At 46.9% G+C, this 22,037-nt stretch overlaps 1 protein-coding gene across 1 annotated transcript in view; it reads right to left on the bottom strand.

Annotated features, from left to right (window-relative positions):
• The window catches only part of LOC110508149 (polypeptide N-acetylgalactosaminyltransferase 1), a 73,143-nt gene extending 52,345 nt beyond the window's left edge, over positions 1–20,798 (bottom strand). Inside the window, exon 1 of the mRNA XM_036966815.1 lies at positions 20,128–20,798. The gene's annotated coding sequence lies outside the window, so the exon portion shown is untranslated. The remainder of the gene's footprint in view (positions 1–20,127) is intronic.
• Between the last annotated feature and the right edge of the window lie 1,239 nt (positions 20,799–22,037).

The following is a 22,037-nucleotide window of genomic DNA, read 5'->3' as shown; positions in this document are numbered from 1 at the left end:
TATTGGTTGTATCCCCCACATAACATTCTAGTGGTTGTATCCCCCACATAACATTCTATTGGTTGTATCCCCCACATAACATTCTATTGGTTGTATCCCCACATAACATTCTATTAGTTGTATCCCCCACATAACATTATATTGGTTGTATCCCCTCATAACATTCTATTGGTTGTATCCCCCACATAATATTATATTGGTTGTATCCCCCATAACATTATATTGGTTGTATCCCCCACATAACATTCTATTGGTTGTATCCCCCCACATAACATTCTATTGGTTGTATCCCCTCATAACATTCTATTGGTTGTATCCCCTCATAACATTCTATTGGTTGTATCCCCCACATAACATTCCATTGGTTGTATCCCCACATAACATTCTATTGGTTGTATCCCCCACATAACATTCTATTGGTTGTATCCCCCACATAACATTCCATTGGTTGTATCCCCACATAACATTCTATTGGTTGTATCTCCCACATAACATTCTATTGGTTGTATCCCCACATAACATTCCATTGGTTGTATCCCCACATAACATTCCATTGGTTGTATCCCCCACATAACATTCTATTGGTTGTATCCCCCACATAACATTCCATTGGTTGTATCCCCACATAACATTCTATTGGTTGTATCCCCCACATAACATTCCATTGGTTGTATCCCACATAACATTATATTGGTTGTATCCCCCACATAACATTCTATTGGTTGTATCCCCCACATAACATTCCATTGGTTGTATCCCCAGATAATATTCTATTGGTTGTACCCACATAACATTCCATTGGTTGTATCCCCACATAACATTCCCCACACAACAAGAATTCGGTATAATCATTTCAGTTGAAAAGCTCTAAGCTTTGAATCCAGCGTTGTTTTGTATATCAGTTCATAAACCACGTGCCAAGGAATCGGCACATCGAAAAACTATTTTGCAACCTGTATGGTGGTAACATTGAAATTTTCCAGACATTTAAGTAATTTAACCTGATGAGGGCGTACACCCACAGTGCTCAGGATGACAGAAATCACATTATGTTAATTCATCTTAACAGAACATGCAACTCCAGGATGACACAGCGTCTGTCCTTCCTATCAAATTCTGATACTAATTTGAAGATGTTAGAATAACTGTCCACATTTACTTTTCCTCGGTCAACAAGACCAGTAACGATTATCACTAGCCTGTCAATCTACAATCACCCATAGTAGAAAAGTTGACCTATTCTATTGGTGCAACAAAATAAATAGCCTTTTCAAAACAGACTCTGGGACAGTTGTGGGACGATAGATCCCAAAGCCATACAACCAGTAGGTCTAGGATACACAAACAAAACTTTAAAAAGCAATGAGGCTGATGAAACAGATCAGAACGTTTAGCGTATAATGTTTATAAACTATTATTTCTACACATCATAAGCGCATCAATGCGCACAAGGCAGTAGGTTACGTGCGAATGTTCGTTCAATAATGGAGTTAGCGGGAAAACAGTGCAACGCATATATACGAGAGGTTTGATGTGACAGAGATGAAAATATCTGTCACATGAAATGTAGAAAGACAGGAGCTCTAAAGATGCAACAGCACTTGATTAGCGAATGGGAAGCACGCTTTAATTACCAGTAAAAAAAAATAAAATAGTAGCTCTTTTTAATTATGGCCATAAAAACAGTTTTTAACACGCGATTGCATTTTGAATTGTTGTGCAATGATTGAGCTTATAAAAGCATGTTTCACTCCAGCAGCAACGAAGGAGCTGTTTGAGGATTGAGGAGCTGTTTGAGGAGCTGTTTGAGGATGGAGGAGCTGTTTGAGGAGCTGTTTGAGGATTGAGGAGCTGTTTGAGGAGCTGTTTGAGGGTTGAGGAGCTGTTTGAGGAGCTGTTTGAGGATTGAGGAGCTGTTTGGGGAGCTGTTTGAGGGTTGAGGAGCTGTTTGAGCTGCTTCCTGTTTACAGAGAGTGGTGACTGCTGAGCAGAGGAAAAGGAACAACATAGACACTGAAACCACATTGACAGACCTGGGCCTACATGTACACCAGTCCACCTACACAAACCAACACCGTCCAGATATCTTGTCCTCTACAGGATATAACCAACTGTAGCTAGTGACAGTCCAGATCTCTTGTAATCTAGCTACAGTAGGTTATATCCTGTAGCCACAGTCCAGATCTCTTGTCCTCTAGCTACAGTAGGTTATATCCTGTAGTCACAGTCCAGATCTCTTGTCCTCTAGCTACAGTAGGTTATATCCTGCAGTCACAGTCCAGATCTCTTGTCCTCTAGCTACAGTAGGTTATATCCTGTAGTCACAGTCCAGATCTCTTGTCCTCTAGCTACAGTAGGTTATATCCTGTAGTCACAGTCCAGATCTCTTGTCCTCTAGCTACAGTAGGTTATATCCTGTAGTAACAGTCCAGATGTATTAATCCCTCTCGCTCTCTCCCCTCCAACTCATTCTCCCCCCTTATCTCCTTTCCTCTTATCCCCTCTCCTCCTATCATCTTATTCTCTCCTCTCATCCCCTCTCCCCTTCACCCCCTCTCTCATCCCCTCTTCTCATTTTTCATTTAGCAGACACTCTTATCCAGAGCGACTTCGCAGCAATTAGGGTTAAGTGCCTTGCACAAGGGCACATCGACAGATCTTTCCCCTAGTCGGCTCTGGGATTCTTCTCCTCTCATCCCCTCTCTTCATATCCCCTCTGATCTCCTTTCCTATTCTCTTCTCCTCTCATCCCCTCTCTTCATATCCCCTCTGATCTCCTTTCCTATTCTCTTCTTCCGAACATTTCTAATTTTCCTCATGTTTCTGATGCCAGCATGACATTCCCAACGTTCTCAATCCCAGCTGGGTTGGCATTCCCAGCCAAATGACTCACGCGGGAAAATGTTGAATATTTTTGGTCACATGACCACACTCGCTTCCTCTTCCAGTAAAAGGCCAGAAGCCATGGGACAGGTTGATACACCCTGGGATATGGTTTTACACAAACACACACAGAAACGCACAACTGCTTTGTCTGTCTGTCTGTCTGCAACCCCCCAGCCCTCCATCCTCTCTCACTACAGACGCTACACCGATATAGTAGGAGTAATAAATGAGCCACTCAATAGACTGTTGGTTGCTGTAAAATGTAACTATCATTGACTAGGCACAGACACACAGTCACACACAGTCACGCACAATCACATGCACACACACACACACACACACACACAAACCTAACCTGGGCCAGCACCAGTAGCAATGCAAATGAGAACTATATCAATATTACATTTAGCACTTCTTCACACAGTGCACAAAGCTTAACACACACACACACACACAGTCTTGGTATTGTAATTGTAGAAGTGTGATATTGGTATTCGACAGTGTAGGCCAAGAGGTCTGTTCTAACTCCTCCCAACACTAGAGGTCCGTTCTAACTCCTCCCAACACTAGAGGTCCGTTCTAACTCCTCCCAACACTAGAGGTCCGTTCTAACTCCTCCCAACACTAGAGGTCCGTTCTAACTCCTCCCAACACTAGAGGTCCGTTCTAACTCCTCCCAACACTAGAGGTCCGTTCTAACTCCTCCCAACACTAGAGGTCCGTTCTAACTCCTCCCAACACTAGAGGTCTGTTCTAACTCCTCCCAACACTAGAGGTCTGTTCTAACTCCTCCCAACACTAGAGGTCTGTTCTAACTCCTCCCAACACTAGAGATCTGTTCTAACTCCTTCCAACACTAGAGATCTGTTCTAACTCCTCCCAACACTAGAGGTCCGTTCTAACTCCTCCCAACACTAGAGGTCCGTTCTAACTCCTCCCAACACTAGAGGTCCGTTCTAACTCCTCCCAACACTAGTGGTCCGTTCTAACTCCTCCCAACACTAGAGGTCTGTTCTAACTCCTCCCAACACTAGAGGTCTGTTCTAACTCCTCTCAACACTAGAGGTCTGTTCTAACTCCTCCCAACACTAGAGGTCCGTTCTAACTCCTCCCAACACTAGAGGTCCGTTCTAACTCCTCCCAACACTAGAGGTCCGTTCTAACTCCTCCCAACACTAGAGGTCCGTTCTAACTCCTCCCAACACTAGAGGTCCGTTCTAACTCCTCCCAACACTAGAGGTCCGTTCTAACTCCTCCCAACACTAGAGGTCCGTTCTAACTCCTCCCAACACTAGAGGTCTGTTCTAACTCCTCCCAACACTAGAGGTCTGTTCTAACTCCTTCCAACACTAGAGGTCTGTTCTAACTCCTTCCAACACTAGAGGTCTGTTCTAACTCCTCTCAACACTAGAGGTCTGTTCTAACTCCTCCCAACACTAGAGGTCTGTTCTAACTCCTCCCAACACTAGAGGTCTGTTCTAACTCCTCCCAACACTAGAGATCTGTTCTAACTCCTTCCAACACTAGAGATCTGTTCTAACTCCTTCCAACACTAGAGGTCTGTTCTAACTCCTCCCAACACTAGAGGTCCGTTCTAACTCCTCCCAACACTAGAGGTCTGTTCTAACTCCTCCCAACACTAGAGGTCTGTTCTAACTCCTCCCAACACTAGAGGTCCGTTCTAACTCCTCCCAACACTAGAGGTCTGTTCTAACTCCTCCCAACACTAGAGGTCCGTTCTAACTCCTCCCAACACTAGTTTTCCGTTCTAACTCCTCCCAACACTAGAGGTCTGTTCTAACTCCTCCCAACACTAGAGGTCTGTTCTAACTCCTCCCAACACTAGAGGTCCGTTCTAACTCCTCCCAACACTAGTGGTCCGTTCTAACTCCTCCCAACACTAGTGGTCCGTTCTAACTCCTCCCAACACTAGAGGTCCGTTCTAACTCCTCCCAACACTAGAGGTCTGTTCTAACTCCTCCCAACACTAGAGGTCTGTTCTAACTCCTCCCAACACTAGTGGTCCGTTCTAACTCCTCCCAACACTAGAGGTCTGTTCTAACTCCTCCCAACACTAGAGGTCTGTTCTAATTCCTCCCAACACTAGAGGTCCGTTCTAACTCCTCCCAACACTAGAGGTCCGTTCTAACTCCTCCCAACACTAGAGGTCCGTTCTAACTCCTCCCAACACTAGAGGTCTGTTCTAACTCCTCCCAACACTAGAGGTCTGTTCTAACTCCTCCCAACACTAGAGGTCTGTTCTAACTCCTCCCAACACTAGAGGTCTGTTCTAACTCCTCCCAACACTAGAGGTCTGTTATAACTCCTCCCAACACTAGAGGTCCGTTCTAACTCCTCCCAACACTAGAGGTCTGTTCTAACTCCTCCCAACACTAGAGGTCCGTTCTAACTCCTCCCAACACTAGAGGTCCGTTCTAACTCCTCCCAACACTAGAGGTCCGTTCTAACTCCTCCCAACACTAGTGGTCCGTTCTAACTCCTCCCAACACTAGTGGGAGCAGAATTGAGACATCCAGAAAAGTCATTCTGATCTGTGGCTGCTGACCCACATGAGGCAGGTTGCCACTGATCACACACACACACACACACACACACACACACACACACACACACACACACACACACACAATGGGCCTGTTGTTCTCTAGCCCAGCGGCTGAGGGTAGATATGCTTATCAGAAGGAGAGAGAGAGAGAAGGAAAGAGTGAAAGAGAGAGGGGAAGGGGTCTCTCTACTCTCTCGGTCTCCCCATCTCTCATCCCCTCACACAACAGTGGGCTGGGTGAAATAACAGACATGTGAAAAAGATGTGAGCCACTGTGAAAGGGAAAGCTAGGCCACAATAGGCCAGTCCAATAGAAAGCTATCCTCTGTTGGTCTGTAGGGTGAGTGGAGTAGTACTGCTCTGCTCCCAGTTATCTCTCTAAATCCTGTCTACTCCAGGCCTTCCTGACTTAACCAGCTCTGCTCTGACTGGGGCACTCAGCCAACACACACACACACCATACGCACAGCACACATGACAATGAAACACACTCACTCACAAAGCAGACAGACACACAGAGACATACTCAATCATTCACAGACAGACAGACAGACTGAAGACTCTTGTGATTGGAGACGTGTGTGTGTGTGTGTGTGTGTGTGTGTGTGTGTGAGTGATTGACTCAATGAGTCAGCAGAATTTGGACACATTACATTTCCTCTGAGGGGGGGACACCATGGAAACCAGGCCTTTCCTGTGGGGGTCGTATCTCATACTAAAACAGATGCTGAAGGAGAGGCACACATAGGGTGGTGGGCCGAAGCCCAGTCGAGGGAGGAGATGATTTTTTATATACGACTGTAAAACTATTTTATGATGACTATAACATTTGTTGGCACCTTCAATTCCTGCACATTTTCTCATAAAAAATATTTCAACACAAATTTGCCCAACTGTTAAACTTGGAATCAATCAGAACTCCCATAAACACTCCTCGTGATGAAGGCAGCCAATGGCATCTTCGATGTAAACACAGCCTCTTGTGAAAACTCCAGCTGTTGCCTGATCAACAGGAACAGATATAGCTCGCTCCCCAAGACTGAAACAAGATAAATATATGTTTTTGAGGGCACAGACTTTGTTAGCGGGCCGAGACGGTGGCACTGTATTATCCTCAAAGTGGGCAAAGAAGGTGTTTAGTTTGTCTGGAAGCATGACGTCGGTATCCGTGACGTGGCTGTTTTTGTTTTGTAGCCCGTGATTTCCTGTAGACCCTGCCACATACTGAGCGGTTGAATTGCGACTCCACCATGTCCCTGTACCAGCAGTTCGCTTGTTTGATTGCCTTGAGGATGGGAATAATTACACTATTTCCCATCAATGAATCGGCTAAAAAGCATTATTTCGCAATGTTTTTTAAAAATTATATTATTATTCTTGCCTGCGGCAACTTTATTTAATCAACTTTTCTATTTTTTTCCTGGACAAAAGCCAGTTAACAGAAACCCTGACACACGTACACAACCACACATACACACGTACACATACACACGACCCCAGCACACATTGTCAGGAGGGGAGGGGGGCGAAACTAGGCCCAGTGTCCTCACTGTTGAGGACACTGGAGGCTCTGCCTCTATGTCTATTAGGAGGCAGAGAGGACCGGAGGATATCTGGCACAACATCATCTGAATACTAATCTGCAGAACAACACAAACAGCTGAAAAACAAACTGCAGAAAAACTGGATGAAGAACTGAATCAGTCATTTTGGATAAAAGGGGGAACAGCTTGTCTTGAGGCTCTGGGAAACCCAGAGAGAAACATTAGACTAGAAACACTGTCCATCTGACTGGTACATAGTACACACTGTCATCTTCTGTCTGACCTCACCCTAAACATGAACCACTAGTCTACCATTATGTCCTGAGTCTCTCCATCATAAACATTATATTCCACCATTTAAGAGAGGAGCACCATAAACATCACGAGGCTTTACACTCCCTTTAGAGCTCAGTGGTTTCTGACTTCCATACTTCCTTTAGAGCTCTGAGTGGTTTCTGACTTCCATACTTCCTTTAGAGCTCTGAGTGGTTTCTGACTTCCATACTTCCTTTAGAGCTCTGAGTGGTTCCTGACTTCTACACTCCCTTTAGAGCTCTGAGTGGTTCCTGACTTCTACACTCCTTAGAGAGCTCTGAGTGGTTCCTGACTTCCATACTTCCTTTAGAGCTCTGAGTGGTTCCTGACTTCTACACTCCCTTTAGAGCTCTGAGTGGTTCCTGACTTCTACACTCCCTTTAGAGCTCTGAGTGGTTCCTGACTTCTACACTCCCTTGAGAGCTCTGAGTGGTTCCTGCGTTCTATTACAGCATATATGAGAGGAAGTAACTGAGAGGCTTTACTAGAATGGAAAACATGACTAACATCATGTGAACTCTTGACTATAGAAAACTATTGCATAGGCGGGGCGAGCTCTTGGTTCAATACAGCATCTTGGTGCCCCTGGGTGGGGCTCAGGCGGGCGGACACTGACACACACAAAATAAAAAAAGTTACATTTACCAAATGCTTCAATCTGAAGCAATTTAAAGTAATGTGTGCATACATGGAATTCACTATCCTGGCATTGCAAGCACCATGCTCTACCTACTGAGCTACAGATGACCAATCAGGGCTGTAAAAAAAGGTTTGTAAAACCTGACGTTTATGGTTCTCCTGTCTTAAATGGTGAGACACACAGTCATCTCACAGTGATTCCTTGGTGGCATCACACCCTCCCACATGGTGTTAGTTAGCCTTGGCGAATTATCAACCTCACACAGCAGAGACACACTACCCAGCCAGAACGTATGTGTTGAGTGTGCGATAGGTGATTCCTGCCTGTGTGTGTGTGTGTGTGTGTGTGTGTGTGTGTGAGAGGAGAGAGAGAGTGTGTGTGGTTATATATATATATTACAGTGGGGAGAACAAGTATTTGATACACTGCCAATTTTGCAGGTTTTCCTACTTACAAAGCATGTAGAGGACTGTAATTTTTATCATAGGTACACTACAACTGTGAGAAAAATCCAGAAAATCACATTGCATGATTTTTAAGTAATTAATTTGCATTTTATTGCATGACATAAGTATTTGATAACCTACCAACCAGTAAGAATTCCGGCTCTCACAGACCTGTTAGTTTTTCTTTAAGAAGCCCTCCTGTTCTCCACTCATTACCTGTATTAACTGCACCTGTTTGAACTCGTTACCTGTATAAAAGACACCTGTCCACACACTTAATCAAACAGACTCCAACCTCTCCACAAAGGCCAAGACCAGAGAGCTGTGTAAGGACATCAGGGATACAATTGTAGACCTGCACAAGGCTGGGATGGGCTACAGGACAATAAGCAAGCAGCTTGGTGAGAAGGCAACAACTGTTGGTGCAATTATTAGAAAATGGAAGAAGTTCAAGATGACGGTCAATCATCCTCGGTCTGGGGCTCCATGCAAGATCTCACCTCGTGGGGCATCAATGATCATGAGGAAGGTGAGGGATCAGCCCAGAACTACACGGCAGGACCTGGTCAATGACCTGAAGAGAGCTGGGACCACAGTCTCAAAGAAAACCATTAGTAACACACTACGCCGTCATGGATTAAAATCCTGCAGCGCACGCAAGGTCCCCCTGCTCAAGCCAGCGCATGTCCAGGCCCATCTGAAGTTTGCCAATGATCATCTGGATGATCCAGAGGAGGAATGGGAGAAGGTCATGTGGTCTGATGAGACAAAAATAGAGCTTTTTGGTCTAAACTCCACTCGCCGTGTTGAGGAAGAAGAAGGATGAGTACAACCCCAAGAACACCATCCCAACCTTGAAGCATGGAGGTGGAAACATCATTCTTTGGGGATGCTTTTCTGTAAAGGGGACAGGACGACTGCACCGTATTGAGGGGAGGATGGATGGGGCCATGTATCGCGAGATCTTGGCCAACAACCTCCTTCCCTCAGTAAGAGCATTGAAGATGGGTCGTAGCTGGGTCTTCCAGCATGACAACGACCCGAAACACACAGCCAGGGCAACTAAGGAGTGGCTCCGTAAGAAGCATCTCAAGGTCCTGGAGTGGCCTAGCCAATATCCAGACCTGAACCCAATAGAAAATCTTTGGAGGGAGCTGAAAGTCCGTATTGCCCAGCAACAGCCCCAAAACCTGAAGGATATGGGTCTGTATGGAGGAGTGGGCCAAAATCGCTGCTGCAGTGTGTGCAACCTGGTCAAGAACTACATGAAACGTATATTCTCTGTAATTGCAAACAAAGGATTCGGTACCAAATATTAAGTTATGCTTTTCTGATGTATCAAATACTTATGCCATGCAATAAAATGCAAATTCCTTACTTAAAAATCATACAATGTGATTTTCTGGATTTTTGTTTTAGATTCCGTCTCTCACAGTTGAAGTGTACCTATGATAAAAATTACAGACCTCTACATGCTTTGTAAGTAGAAAAACCTGCAAAATCGGCAGTGTTTCAAATACTTGTTCTCCCCACTGTGTGTATATATATATATATATATATATACCTACACTGAGTGTACAAAGAATAAGGAACACCTTCCAAACATTGAGCTGCACCCCCCTTCACCCTCAGAAAAGCCTCAATTTGTTGGGGTGGGATCTACAAGGTGTTGAAAGAGTTCCACAGGGATGCTGGCCCATGTTGACTCCAATGCTTCCCACAGTTGTGTCAAGTTGGCTGGATGTTCTTTGGATGCTGGACCATTCTTCATACACACAGGAAACTGTTGAGTGTGAAAAACCCAGCAGCGTTGCAGTTCTAGTTCAAAGGCACTTAAATATTTTGTCTTGCCCACTCACCCTCTGAAAGGCCACATACACATTCTACTGTATGTCTCCAGTCTTAAACATCATTCTTTAACCTGTCTCAACATCTTCATCTACACCGATTGAAGTGGACTTACAAATTACATCAATAAGGGATCATAGGTTTCACCTGGAATCACCTGGTCAGTCTATGTCATGGAAAGAGCAAGGAAAGAGTTCCTAATGTTTTGTACTCAGTGTGTGTGTGTGGAGCTGGCAAGGCTCCCCAGTGGCACAGGCTGACCTGACCCACTTCTGCGTGCAATTCTATCCCTGATATGACCCTATGAGCAGCCAGAGGACACACACACAACACACACACACACAAAGCCTGAGAGGCAAAAACAGTAACATGGTGCTCTCTCTCTCACGCCACCCCTCTGCCTCACTCCCCTCTCTGTATCTCGCTCCTTCTCTCTCCATGGTCACTCTGAGTTTACAAATCAGTGCCTCTGCTATCTGATCTAACTATGACAAACATCCGGAAAAAAAACTCCCAGGTAAGGAGTGTGCAGTATATCAGTTTATATCAGACCATCAGATCAGAGAGAAGAACATGATGAAGCAGACTGGTAGAGTGAATGTATCTGATCAACACTGCACTAGGATTATGGAGAGCCTGTGGTAGCCTAGATGCTACAGACGTCTCTGAAAGATGCTAGACACAATCTTCATAAATAAGGCCCTTCTAAAATTCAGAACCTTTTGAAGATAAAAATAAAATCAGAGTGTTTCATTTATGACATCTTCCTGTTCCGAAGGTCAGTCAATGTTGAAATCCAAAACCCAGTTTGATTTGAGTGTTTTTAACAGTACATTAGCTATAAACTGACTGATCAAATAGAGAATCGTTAAGCTATTTGCTGATGTTTGCCTGACTAGCCTCAAAGTCAAGAAAAACCCTCCTTGTGTCAAAACTGTTCTTTCAATATGAATATCTTGTAAAACAGGGCTGTGTGTGTGTGTGTGTGTGTGTGTGTCTACATGTAACGTGCGTTGTTTGAAGGAGACCAAAGTGTAATTTGTGGTCATCATATTTATTTAAATGAGAACCAGCAACAAAATAACAAAGTGAAACCAAAACGAACGTACCATTCCGTAGGCTACAAGAGCTGTACAAAAACAAGATCCCACAACATAGGTGGAAAAAAGGCTACCTAAGTATGATTCCCAATCAGAGACAACGATAGACAGCTGCCTCTGATTGGGAACCACACTCGGGCCAAACACAAAGAAATGCATTACATAGACTGCCCACCCCACATCACACCCTGACCTCACCAAATAGAGAAATAAAACGTCTCTCTAAGGTCAGGGCGTGACAGTACCCCCCCCTCAAAGGTGCGGACTCCCGGCCGCAAACCTGAACCTATAGAGGAGGGTCCGGGTGGGTCTCTACCCTTGGCGGCGGCTCCGGTTCGGGGCATAGACCCCGCTCCACATCTGGCTCCCCCCACTTTGGTAGAGCCTCTGGTGCGGGGACCCTCGCCGCAGGCCCCGGACTGGGGACCCTAGTCGCAGGTCCCGGACTGGGGACCGTCGCCGGAGGCTCCGGACAGCGGATCAACGCTGGAGGCTCCGGGCCATGGATCATCACTGGAGGCTTCCTTCCTGGAGCCGGGACAGGTCTCACCGGACTGAGGAGACGTACTAGAAGCCTGGTGCGTGGAGCTGCCACAGGGCTTACCAGGCTGGGGAGACACACTGGAGGCCTGGTATGTGGAACCGGAACAGGTCTTATCGGACTGGGGAGATGCACTGGAAGCCTGGTGCGTGGAGCAGGCACCGGATACACTGGGCCGTGGAGGCGCACTGGAGGTCTCAAGCGTAGAGCCGGCACAACCCGTCCTGGCTGGATGGTTACTTTCGCCCGGCAAATGCGGGGCGCTAGCACAGGACGCACTGGGCTGTGCAGACGCACTGGAGACACGGTGCGCATCACCGCATAACACGGCGCCCGACCAGTCACACGCGCCCCACGGTAAACACGGGGAGTTGGCTCAGGTCTAAACCCTGACTCCGCCAATCTCCCTGTGTGCCCCCCCCAAAAAAATGTTTTGGAGCTGCCTCTCGGGCTTCCGTGCCGTGACCCCTTGTATAGTTGCCGTTCCTCTAATTCCTCGTATCCTCGCCGTTCCGCTCTAGCTGCTTCTATCTCCTCCCTTGGACGGTGATCATCTCCAGCCTGCTGTCACACCCTGGTCAAAGTATTTTGTGTTTATCTTTATTTATTTGGTCAGGCCAGGGTGTGGCATGGGTTTTTGTATGTGGTGTGTATGTATGGGGATTGTAGCTAGTGGGGTGTTCTAGCTAAGTCTATGGCTGTCTGAAGTGGTTCTCAATCAGAGGCAGGTGTTTATCGTTGTCTCTGATTGGGAACCATATTTAGGCAGCCATATTCTTTGAGTTTGTCGTGGGTGATTGTCCTTATTGTCCTGATGTCATTGTTCTGTGTTAGGTTACACAAGTATAGGCTGTTTCGGTTTTCGTTAATTTATTGTTTTGATAGTGTTTGTGTTTAGTGTGTTACTTCATTAAACATGGATTGCAATAGACATGCCGCATTTTGGTCCGACTCTCCTTCACATCAAGAAAACCGTTACAGAATCACCCACCACAAAGGGACCAAGCAGCGTGTCAACAGGCAGGAACAGCCCAAAGTGGAGTACAGTATGGACTATACTTCTTGGGAGGAGATAGACAGGTGGGCGGTCGACCCAGGGAGAGTGCCGGAGCCCGCCTGGGATTCGATGGAGCAGTGCGCGGAAGGATATAGGAGAATGGAGTTTGCGAAGCAAGCAAGGCGGCGCGGACGGAGGCCCCATAGTCAGCCCCAAAAATTTCTTGGGGGGGGGCTCAGGGAGAGTGTGGCAGAGTCAGGAGCCAGACCTGAGCCAACTCTCCCTGTTTATCGTGAGGAGCCAAGGAGGAGACCAGAACCAGAGCCGGTGTTGGGGGTGAGCGAAACAGAGACTGTGAAGGAGTTAATGGGGAAATTGGAGGAGAGAGAAATGAGGGAGTTGCTGTGTTGGTGTTTTAAACATGGAATTCGCCCGACGGAGCGTGTCGGGGATTTGATGGCACCTGGGTCAGCGCTCCATACTCGTCCTGAGGTGCGTGTTAGTCGGCTGGTGAAGATGGTGCCAGTCTCACGTACCAGGCCTCCTGTGCACCTCCCTAGCCTTGCACGTCCTGTGCCAGCACCGCTCTCAAGATCTCCAGTACGCCTTCACGGTCTAACCCATCCTGTGCCACCTCCACACCCCAGCCCTCCGGTAGCAGCTCCCCGCACCAGGCTTCCTGTGCGTGTCCTCGGCCCAGTACCACCAGTGCCAGCACCACGCATCAGGCCTACAGTGCGCCTCGCCTGTCCAGCGCTGTCGGAGCCCTCCTCCTCTCCAGCGCTGTCGGAGTCTCCCGCCTGTTTAGCGCTGTTAGAGCCTTCCTTCTCTACAGCACTGCCGGAGTCTCCCGCCTGTTCAGAACTGCCAGTTAGCATAGAGCTGCCAGTTAGCATAGAGCTGCCAGTTAGCATAGAGCTGCCAGTTAGCATAGAGCTGCCAGTTAGCATAGAGCTGCCAGTTAGCATAGAGCTGCCAGTCTGCAAGGAGCTGCCAGTCTGCAAGGAGCTGCCAGTCTGCATGGAGCTGCCAGTCTGCATAGAGCTGCCAGTCTGCAAGGAGCTGCCAGTCTGCAAGGAGCCGCCAGAGCTGCCTGTCTGCAGGATGCCGCCAGAGCTGCCAGTCTGCAAGGAGCCGCCAGAGCTGCCAGTCAGTATGGAGCAGCCAGGGCCGCCATTCAGCATGGAGCAGCCAGGGCCGCCAGTCAGCACGGAGCAGCCAGGGCCGCCAGTCAGCATGGAGCAGCCAGGGCCGCCAGTCAGCATGGAGCAGCCAGTCAGCATGGAGCAGCCAGTCAGCATGGAGCAGCCAGAGCAGCCAGTCAGCATGGAGCAGCCAATGCTGCCAGTCAGCATGGAGCAGCCAGTCAGCATGGAGCAGCCAGAGCTGCCAGTCAGCATGGAGCAGCCAGTCAGCATGGAGCTACCAGAGCTACCAGTCATCATGGAGCAGCCAGTCAGCATGGAGCAGCCAGAGCTGCCAGTCGACCAGACTCTCCCAGATCTGCCAGTCGACCAGACTCTCCCAGATCTGCCAGTCGACCAGACTCTCCCAGATCTGCCAGTCGACCAGACTCTCCCAGATCTGCCAGTCGACCAGACTCTCCCAGATCTGCCAGTCGACCAGACTCTCCCAGATCTGCCAGTCGACCAGACTCTCCCAGATCTGCCAGTCGACCAGACTCTCCCAGATCTGCCAGTCGACCAGACTCTCCCAGATCTGCCAGTCGACCAGACTCTTCCAGATCTGCCAGTCGACCAGACTCTTCCAGATCTGCCAGTCGACCAGACTCTTCCAGATCTGCCAGTCGACCAGACTCTTCCAGATCTGCCAGTCGACCAGACTCTTCCAGATCTGCCAGTCGACCAGACTCTTCCAGATCTGCCAGTCGACCAGACTCTTCCAGATCTGCCAGTCGACCAGACTCTTCCAGATCTGCCAGTCGACCAGACTCTTCCAGATCTGCCAGTCGACCAGACTCTTCCAGATCTGCCAGTCGACCAGACTCTTCCAGATCTGCCAGTCAGCCAGGATCTGCCGAAACCACCAGCCAGCCAGGTAGATTCATCAACCTGCCTGAGCTTCCTCTCACTCCTGAGCTTCCTCTCACTCCTGAGCTTCCCCTCAGTCCCGAGCTGCCTCAGTCCCGAGCTGCCCCTCAGTCCCAATCTGCTCCTCAGTCCAGTGGGGTTCTGGGTGAGGACTACTAGGCCATGGTCGGCGGCGAGGGTGGACTATCCAAGGACGCGAGGAGAAGGGACTAAGACATTGATTGAGTGGGGTCCACGTCCCGCGCCGGAGCCGCCACCATGGACAGACGCCCACCCGGACCCTCCCTATTGTTTTGAGGTGCGTTCGGGAGTCCGCACCTTAGGGGGGGGGTTCTGTCACACCCTGGTCAAAGTATTTTGTGTTTATCTTTATTTATTTGGTCAGGCCAGGGTGTGGCATGGGTTTTTGTATGTGGTGTGTATGTATGGGGATTGTAGCTAGTGGGGTGTTCTAGCTAAGTCTATGGCTGTCTGAAGTGGTTCTCAATCAGAGGCAGGTGTTTATCGTTGTCTCTGATTGGGAACCATATTTAGGCAGCCATATTCTTTGAGTTTGTCGTGGGTGATTGTCCTTATTGTCCTTAGTGTCCTGATGTCATTGTTCTGTGTTAGGTTACACAAGTATAGGCTGTTTCGGTTTTCGTTAATTTATTGTTTTGATAGTGTTTGTGTTTAGTGTGTTACTTCATTAAACATGGATTGCAATAGACACGCCGCATTTTGGTCCGACTCTCCTTCTCATACGGAAAACCGTTACACCTGCACCCAGGCCTTCCAGTATCTCCTCCCATGTCCACTCCTCCAGAAAATGCTGCTTGGTCTTTTTGTGGTGGGATCTTCTGTAACGTGCGTTGTTTGAAGGAGACCAAGGCGCAACGTAATTTGTGGTCATCATATTTATTTAAATGAGAACCAGCAACAAAATAACAAAGTGAAACCAAAATGAACGTACCATTCCGTAGGCTACAAGAGCTGTACAAAAACAAGATCCCACAACATAGGTGGAAAAAAGGCTACCTAAGTATGATTCCCAATCAGAGACAACGATAGACAGCTGCCTCTGATTGGGAACCACACTCGGGCCAAACACAAAGACATACAAAAAATAGACTGCCCACCCCACATCACATCCTGACCTCACCAAATAGAGAAATAAAACGTCTCTCTAAGGTCAGGGCGTGACACTACAATCAATGACAGTTCTGATCAGCATCAGTCAGATTTCACCATGAGTCTCTGTAAACCAGGAGTCTCCAACAGGTCAATCGCGAGCCTACCTATGAGTAGCTTGCCAAACAATTCTGAAAGTACATGCAATTTTCACATGTTCCACTGCAAACAGTCATTAACAAATCTCACAAGTATTAGACACAGCAAGCAGTCAGCTACTATCTAATCAACACAACATTGACATCATCCCACCCCTGGTTAGACACTATTGGCTTAAAAAGCCAAACCTAACACAATATCTGCCTATTTATTTCCAGCAATATTTCCCCTGTCTGTCTGTGTGGTGCAGGCGTTTGTCTATCACTCTGTGTGTAGCCAGTGGATGTGAAAACCATCTTGTGGGTTGACTGAAATACTTTCCCCAAAACGTTCTAGATATAATGTTACCTGCAAAGTAGGCTCACCTGGCAGAAGTATATCATGAGTAAGTATATCATTTCTATTTTTATTTGTTCTTTTCAAACTTCAAACCATGAAAAGAGCAGCAGCAGTAGCTTACAGAACCATGGCTAGACTGGCACATTCCTCAGCACATTCCTCACTTGATAGATGCCAATTAAAGGGGAATTACACTCTAAAATAAAAATGTGTTCGTTTTCTTCCAGACCTAAAAAAAGGTTTTTCGATGTGATTTAACAGAAGATCAAATTTCATTGTTTCTCTATGAACAATGGTAATTTTGAGAGTCAAAAGCCTCAACAATCTAAAACCAGGAAAAATATAACTGAGAAAACAATTTTGGAAAATATAAAACATATTTTGGTTGTTTTATGAACCATTATTTGACCAGGTTGACAGAAAACATAGTGTACAAGAGAAAGTAGTGCACTAAGGACCTGGGGAAGAGTTGCAGAGGATTGGAGAACTACATGCCTATTTGAAAGCTAGAAAAGGAATTGCAGCTCGCGTCATGTTTAAAAAACAATGGAGAGAGAGAGAGAGAGAGAGAGAGAGAGAGAGAGAGAGAGAGAGAGATAGAAGAGTTAAGGATAGAGAAAGAAGGTGAGAGAGAATTTTCTCTCTGGCAGCAGCTTTCCTTATAGCCATCAGAGGTATAGCCCCCTATGTGTGTCTGAGTGATGCTGTTGTTGTTATTATGACATCATCTTATTAGCTAACATCAGTAGCGTTGTGGTGCGATCATCTGAGATAATCTCATTGTCGTGTCAGTTGCATCGATCAATACTGGGGATCAACAGGAAATACAACAGTACATCCTTCTTCCTTCCTTCCTTCCTTCCTTCTAACTATAAAATAGATAACCATCCAATTCATCCCGTTCTGGACAGAAGTTGTTCTTAGGCACAGATCTAGGATCAGCTTGCCTTCCCCAAATCCTAACTTTACCCATTATGTGAAAAGACAACACGACCTTGGATCAGCGTCAATATCCAACTTAATCCCACTCCTAGTGTTGTTTCCCTGTCCCAGCCTTCGACACAGGGAGATAAACTAGGCCTAGGCTACATGGGCCAGTGATGAAGGTCAGTCTGAGTTATTAATATGGGATTCTGGTAGGTAACCTAGCGGGACATTAACTGAAAAGTCGCTGGTTCGAATCCTTGAGCCGACTAGGTGAAATCTGCCGAGATGCCCTTGAGCAAGGCAATTAACCCTAATTGCTCCTCTAAGTCTCTCCGGATAAGAGCGTATGCTAAATGACTAAAATCTACAGGCTGCAGTGATATAGATCTCTGTGGGTCAGTTATAATGATACAGGGTTTAGATATCAGGTGATACAGGGTGACTCCTCATCCCCAGTCTGCAGGGTTCTGTGTTCCGGCCACGGACCAGAGGGAACAATGGCATTCTTGTGCTGGGAGCTCCAGGTGGCTGGGGAAACCCAATCCTATCCAACCCCAGTCACCCAGTTTGAGTCTGAGCCTGCCTCACTGGCACAGCTCAGGGAGAACCAACGCTGCCTTCCTCCAGAGAGACAGCGCAGAATAGAGCTATTGTTCCACCAGAGCAACTCCAAACTACACACACTCACTAAATCCACTCTCTTAGAGAAACACACAGACAGACTCAGAAACACACACACACCAAATAGGGGAGCACATCTGCTGTGGTCTGGACCTGAACACGCAGCAGGACAGGAAACACATCATGCAGACGCCACGGCCTTGAATTGAGGAACATGATTCATTTCCTGTGAATGCTGGACAGTAATGCCTTAAAACAGGGCTTGGCTATTGGCTAACCCACAGCATTTCCACTGTAGAAGGGTAGTAAACATGACACAATAACTTTCAGTCTCACTTGAGGGGGGATTCAAAACATGGCACAACATCGCCAGACCGAGGACTTAGAGGGGCTTTGAACTTCAAATGCCTGAAGTCACACATGGTTTGAGAAAGGGTGTGTGTGTGTGTGTGTGTGTGTGTGTGTGTGTGTGTGTGTGTGAGGGAGGGAGGGAGGGATAGAGAGAGAGAGAGAGAGAGAGAGAGAGAGAGAGAGAGAGAGAGAGAGAAAGAGAGAGCTTGTGCAACTGTCATTACATTTAAACTGTTGCTAAAGGACAACTGTATTCTCTCTCCCTCTTTGCGGTTCAGCTGCAGTCGGCACTCCAAGCTCAGCTCTCTGCTGCTGTAAGCAATAACACAGTGTTGTGTTTCAGTGTACACAGCCATCCATGCCCTCTGGCCACATTGTGCTCTGGGTAGCGAGGGCCCATGCTAACAGATAAGGCCAGATAGTTTCCCTCCAGCGCTGCTCTGTTCTGCACATGTTCTCCTATTGTGCAAGCCAGAGCCACAGAGCCTGGGCCTCATCCACAGGCACAGAGTATAAATAATGGATGCCCATCTCTTCCTGCCCCTGGAGAAACATGACAGACTCATTTCATTCCCCTACATCTTCATCTGCAGCCAGAGAGTTACAGGATTGATTGTGAATCCATTTCCTTATCTATCAGATGTATAATTACAGCACTGTGAGTGCACGCTCACTGGCTCGCTCTGCTCGCATACAAAGACAAACACTCTCTTTCACACACAGAAACACACACACACATAGACCTGCTCTGGCCCGGAATCCACATACATTAACGCGCCTCTATAAAAGGTCCCATCCGGATTAGGTTACGTGAAATGTAATCAACTTCAGGCCTATTGTAGAGCACGAGCTGGAGCTGGGAGAGGCATGCATGGTTATAGGCCTCGTTCTGGACCGACTCCAACTGACTCAGAGTTCACAGCTGGTGGTAAGAAGTCATACAGTCATATTTAGTTGCTCTTATACATGTGTTGTAACGCTGTAATTACTATTGTAAAGATGTTCATTTGTTACACTAGTACTTTTGATGATTGCATTATACTAGAGTTGGTTGGAATAGGGGCTGTTACTTATTGCATTTCTGTGATAGCTACCCAAACCATTTTAAGTAGGCCTACTGACATTAATACAGACATGGGGAGCAACTAACAATAGGCTATATGAAGTGTTAGTGACTAGGCCTAAACCTTGGCTTACTTTCAGGTCAATGCTATTTTGTGATAAGTCATTATTGAGAGCAATATATCATCATAACAAGGGCATTTGTGAGTAGTTAGACCATTCCATCCAAATGCTCACAGAAAATAAACATTTTGGGGACAGTTTAAGCAAAGACTAGATGTTTTACTTGCTACAGTAAAATACATAGTTCAGTAGAATAATTGATGACAGCATGAATATTGAAATTACACAGCAGCTTTTCATGTACAGGCATATATTTCCTGTCGTGGTCTACACAGTCCAACACAACATCTCCAGCCTTCCTCCAGCCGACCATGTGACCGTTAGTTACCGTTACCTGGCCAGACGCTGTCAATCATCGACAACGGCAGTGCTTGCTTGCCAGCTAGCTGGTTATGGATTAGCTAGCTCAATTACCGACTGGTTTAGCATAAACAACACAATTTAACACCACTTTTCCAGCAATACATGTCGGGTATTATTTGCTAACATTTAAATACGTACCTTTTGAATGAAAACGGAGAAATGTATGTGGTTTCTCCTGTGTAGCCGAGGCTTGGTTATTTAGCGAGTCGCATTCCGTATCCCAACGAACCCCCTGCTGATCTCGAACCAGTCAGATGTGCTTTGACGAACAAAATCTCCCTTGCTTGTTATAACACGCAGCTAGCCAGCTTTAGCTAGATAATGGTGTTTAAAACAATACCCAATCTAAAACTAGCTCGATGCCAAGGGCAACTGAAAACTAAATCCAGTATTATGGACACTAAACATCCAGAAAGCTAGACACGTCGACTAACGTTACCAAGCTAACTGCCAAAGACGAGTTGTTCGCATGCGCTAGCAAATGGAGTGTCTGACTCTGCTCCAGTCGATGTGTGATGAAGAGATCACAGTTGTACCCCAAAAATAATCCGAGAAGAAGAGGTCATTTCCATGTTCGAAAACTACGACTTAAAAAATGTCGTGCGAAACGGCGTCCATTGAAAACATCGTACACGGTTAGGTCAGTACGTGATAGCAGAGCAATTTTGCCGAGTATGAGAGCTGGTAGCTTGTGTGTGTAGGCAGCACTCGGCTCGGGTTCAGAAAGCCCCTGCGGCAGTCGGTCGGGCGGCTGTCGGTTGCAGAGCACCCAGAGGCAGCATCGCACCCAATGACTGTGATCCCGATATGAAAGCATCCTCCCTCTCCAGCCCAACCCGGAAGAAAATTACAACACTGCAGTAACGTCATTCGTAATACACTGGTGGCTTTGAAATGGTTTACACATTTAATAAGGATGACTTATTAAGAAAAGCATATGCGACGTTTTAGCTGTAATAGCCAACTTGGGTCAGATGAACAAATTGGCCCATTTTGTTGCTATTCATCAAACTCAATGTAATAATGCCCTGCCCCTCTCTCAGGAATAGGCTAATTCAAGTCCTATAGCGCCATCTACACGACCCATTTATGGAGATTGTTCAATCTCCTATTTCCACTACAGTCCTGCATGGCAGGGGCCTAGTTGTAGTTGGTTCATTTACTGGCTATAGGCCCATTCTATCCAGTCTAAGAAAATTGCAACATTCTCAATGCTGTGTTGTGTTTCATAGGTTTTCTTTGATGACATTGGGTGTAAATAACAATAGCATGTGAATTACATTTTAATAACACCTGTTGAGGGCCACCATTGTTCCTGTTCCCAAGAAAGCTAAGGTAACTGAGCTAAACGACTACCGCCCCGTAGCACTCACATCCGTCATCATGAAGTGCTTTGAGAGACTAGTCAAGGACCATATCACCTCCACCCTACCTGACACCCTAGACCCACTCCAATTTGCTTACCGCCCAAATAGGTCCACAGACGATGCAATCTCAACCACACTGCACACTGCCCTAACCCATCTGGACAAGAGGAATACCTATGTGAGAATGCTGTTCATCGACTACAGCTCGGCATTCAACACCATAGTACCCTCCAAGCTCGTCATCAAGCTCGAGACCCTGGGTCTCGACCCCGCCCTGTGCAACTGGGTACTGGACTTCCTGACGGGCCGCCCCCAGGTGGTGAGGGTAGGCAACAACATCTCCTCCCCGCTGATCCTCAACACTGGGGCCCCACAAGGGTGTGTTCTGAGCCCTCTCCTGTACTCCCTGTTCACCCACGACTGCGTGGCCACGCACGCCTCCAACTCAATCATCAAGTTTGCGGACGACACAACAGTGGTAGGCTTGATTACCAACAACGACGAGACGGCCTACAGGGAGGAGGTGAGGGCCCTCGGAGTATGGTGTCAGGAAAATAACCTCACACTCAACGTCAACAAAACTAAGGAGATGATTGTGGACTTCAGGAAACAGCAGAGGGAACACCCCCCTATCCACATCGATGGAACAGTAGTGGAGAGGGTAGCAAGTTTTAAGTTCCT

The sequence above is a fragment of the Oncorhynchus mykiss genome, chromosome 3 (genome assembly GCF_013265735.2).
Source record: "Oncorhynchus mykiss isolate Arlee chromosome 3, USDA_OmykA_1.1, whole genome shotgun sequence".
Taxonomy (NCBI): domain Eukaryota; kingdom Metazoa; phylum Chordata; class Actinopteri; order Salmoniformes; family Salmonidae; genus Oncorhynchus; species Oncorhynchus mykiss.
This window is presented reverse-complemented; position numbering and strand designations above follow the sequence as displayed.